This window comes from Melanerpes formicivorus, unplaced genomic scaffold, assembly GCF_026170545.1.
Source record: "Melanerpes formicivorus ecotype bairdi unplaced genomic scaffold, bMelFor1.0.p_v2 SCAF_555, whole genome shotgun sequence".
NCBI lineage: Eukaryota > Metazoa > Chordata > Aves > Piciformes > Picidae > Melanerpes > Melanerpes formicivorus.
This window is the reverse complement of record NW_027142907.1, coordinates 75,001-78,450: the sequence shown is the minus strand read 5'-3', so window position 1 is coordinate 78,450 and position 3,450 is coordinate 75,001.

Below are 3,450 nucleotides of genomic sequence, written 5' to 3'. Positions count from 1 at the left end.
GCCTCCAGGCAGGTCTGGAGTGGATGGGAGGCCTTCCAAAGCAGACAAGGGAGGCTGCCAGCAGGGCCTAGGCTGGCACTGCAGCCTGTAAATGGTTGGGGGGGGGGCCTCTGGTGCGGCCTGGAGTCTCTGGGTGGCGTCCAGAGAGGTGCAAAAGATCCTCTGGTGCGGCCTGTGGTGGCTGAGAAGCCTGCAGAGCGTGCGGGGGAGGCTTCTGCTGCGGCCTGGGGTGGGTCGGAAGCCTGCAGAGCGTGCGGGAGAGGCTTCCGGTGCGGCCTGGGGTGGCTGAGAAGCCTGCAGAGCGTGCGGGGGAGGCTTCTGTTGGGGCCTGGGGTGGCTGAGAAGCCTGCAGAGCGTGCGGGAGAGGCTTCTGCTGCGGCCTGGGGTGGCTGAGAAGCCTGCAGAGCGTGCGGGGGAGGCTTCTGCTGCGGCCTGGGGTGGCTGAGAAGCCTGCAGAGCGTGCGGGGGAGGCTTCTGCTGCGGCCTGGGGTGGCTGAGAAGCCTGCAGAGCGTGCGGGGGAGGCTTCTGCTGCGGCCTGGGGTGGCTGAGAAGCCTGCAGAGCGTGCGGGGGAGGCTTCTGCTGCGGCCTGGGGTGGCTGAGAAGCCTGCAGAGCGTGCGGGGGAGGCTTCTGCTGCGGCCTGGGGTGGCTGAGAAGCCTGCAGAGCGTGCGGGGGAGGCTTCTGGTGCGGCCTGGGGTGGCTGAGAAGCCTGCAGAGCGTGCGGGGGAGGCTTCTGGTGCGGCCTGGGGTGGCTGAGAAGCCTGCAGAGCGTGCGGGGGAGGCTTCTGGTGCGGCCTGGGGTGGGTCGGAAGCCTGCAGAGCGTGCGGGAGAGGCTTCTGCTGCGGCCTGGGGTGGGTCGGAAGCCTGCAGAGCGTGCGGGAGAGGCTTCTGTTGGGGCCTGGGGTGGCTGAGAAGCCTGCAGAGCGTGCGGGAGAGGCTTCTGCTGCGGCCTGGGGTGGCTGAGAAGCCTGCAGAGCTTGCGGGAGAGGCTTCTGCTGCGGCCTGGGGTGGCTGAGAAGCCTGCAGAGCGTGCGGGAGAGGCTTCTGCTGCGGCCTGGGGTGGCTGAGAAGCCTGCAGAGCGTGCGGGAGAGGCTTCTGCTGCGGCCTGGGGTGGCTGAGAAGCCTGCAGAGCGTGCGGGAGAGGCTTCTGCTGCGGCCTGGGGTGGCTGAGAAGCCTGCAGAGCGTGCGGGAGAGGCTTCTGCTGCGGCCTGGGGTGGCTGAGAAGCCTGCAGGGCGTGCGGGAGAGGCTTCTGCTGCGGCCTGGGGTGGGTGGGAAGCCTGCAGAGCGTGCGGGGGAGGCTTCTGGTGCGGCCTGGGGTGGCTGAGAAGCCTGCAGAGCGTGCGGGGGAGGCTTCTGGTGCGGCCTGGGGTGGCTGAGAAGCCTGAAGAGCGTGCGGGAGAGGCTTCTGGTGCGGCCTGGGGTGGCTGAGAAGCCTGCAGAGCGTGCGGGGGAGGCTTCTGGTGCGGCCTGGGGTGGCTGAGAAGCCTGAAGAGCGTGCGGGAGAGGCTTCTGCTGCGGCCTGGGGTGGCTGAGAAGCCTGCAGAGCGTGCGGGAGAGGCTTCTGCTGCGGCCTGGGGTGGCTGAGAAGCCTGCAGAGCGTGCGGGAGAGGCTTCTGCTGCGGCCTGGGGTGGCTGAGAAGCCTGCAGAGCGTGCGGGAGAGGCTTCTGCTGCGGCCTGGGGTGGCTGAGAAGCCTGCAGGGCGTGCGGGAGAGGCTTCTGCTGCGGCCTGGGGTGGGTGGGAAGCCTGCAGAGCGTGCGGGGGAGGCTTCTGGTGCGGCCTGGGGTGGCTGAGAAGCCTGCAGAGCGTGCGGGGGAGGCTTCTGGTGCGGCCTGGGGTGGCTGAGAAGCCTGAAGAGCGTGCGGGAGAGGCTTCTGGTGCGGCCTGGGGTGGCTGAGAAGCCTGCAGAGCGTGCGGGGGAGGCTTCTGGTGCGGCCTGGGGTGGCTGAGAAGCCTGAAGAGCGTGCGGGAGAGGCTTCTGGTGCGGCCTGGGGTGGCTGAGAAGCCTGCAGAGCGTGCGGGAGTGGCTTCTGCTGCGGCCTGGGGTGGCTGAGAAGCCTGCAGAGCGTGCGGGAGAGGCTTCTGGTGCGGCCTGGGGTGGCTGAGAAGCCTGCAGAGCGTGCGGGAGTGGCTTCTGCTGCGGCCTGGGGTGGCTGAGAAGCCTGCAGAGCGTGCGGGAGAGGCTTCTGCTGCGGCCTGGGGTGGGTCGGAAGCCTGCAGAGCGTGCGGGAGAGGCTTCTGCTGCGGCCTGGGGTGGGTCGGAAGCCTGCAGAGCTTGCGGGGGAGGCTTCTGCTGCGGCCTGGGGTGGGTCGGAAGCCTGCAGAGCTTGCGGGGGAGGCTTCTGCTGCGGCCTGGGGTGGGTCGGAAGCCTGCAGAGCATGCGGGGGAGGCTTCTGGTGCGGCCTGGGGTGGGTCGGAAGCCTGCAGAGCTTGCGGGGGAGGCTTCTGGTGCGGCCTGGGGTGGGTCGGAAGCCTGCAGAGCATGCGGGGGAGGCTTCTGCTGCGGCCTGGGGTCTCTGGGTGGCCTCTAGAGAGGTGCAAAAGACCCTCTGGGTTGGGCTGGGGTGGCTCTTGGACCCCTGCCACACAGTGGAGAGCGGCCTCCGGCCCGCCACCTGTGTCCCTGTGTGCCTGAGTGCCTGTGTCCCTGTGTCCCTGTGTCCCTGAGTGCCTGAGTGCCTGTGTCCCTGTGTCCCTGTGTCCCTGTGTCCCTGAGTGCCTGAGTGCCTGAGTGCCTGTGTCCCTGTGTCCTTGTGTCCCTGTGTCCCTGTGTCCCTGTGTGCCTGAGTGCCTGTGTCCCTGTGTCCCTGTCTGTGTACCTGTGTGCGAGAGTGTCCGGCACGCCACCCAGCGGCGGCGGGCAAGCAGGTAGGCGGGTGGGCGGGCCGGCGAGGGCCAGTGTGAGTTTGGGGGGTGGGAGGGGAGGCGGCAGCTGGAAGCGTCAGAGGAGGGGGCGTGGCTCCGGCTGGCCCCGGGAGCAGGTTCCCGGGACCGGGACCGGCTGGACCCGGCGGGTGGTTGATCCCGGGGCGGGGGGCAGAGGCGGCGGGAAGCGGCAGCTGCGTGTGCGGCGGGGGGGTGGAGGGCGAACCGCGGCGGGAAGCGGATGCTTCAGAGCAGGTTACGGGGGCGGGGACGGACGACACCACCTGTCCCCGCCCCGGGACGGGCTGGACCCGGCGCCCTGGACCCGGCGCCGTGTACCCGCCGCCGCCCCCGCCGCCGCCCCCCTCCGCCACCCCGGGACCCCGACGTTTTTTGGCGCCCGCGCCTTTTTTTGCTCCCCGCCTGCCCGCGCTGCCCCGGGCCCTCCCCCGGGGCGGGGCGGGAGGGAGGGACGGACGGACGGACGGGTAGCCGGGGATCTCCGAGCGCGCGCCACCAGACCGAGGCGGGTCCCGGCGGCGGCGGCGGCGGCGGCGGCGGCGGCGGCAGCAAGCGACGG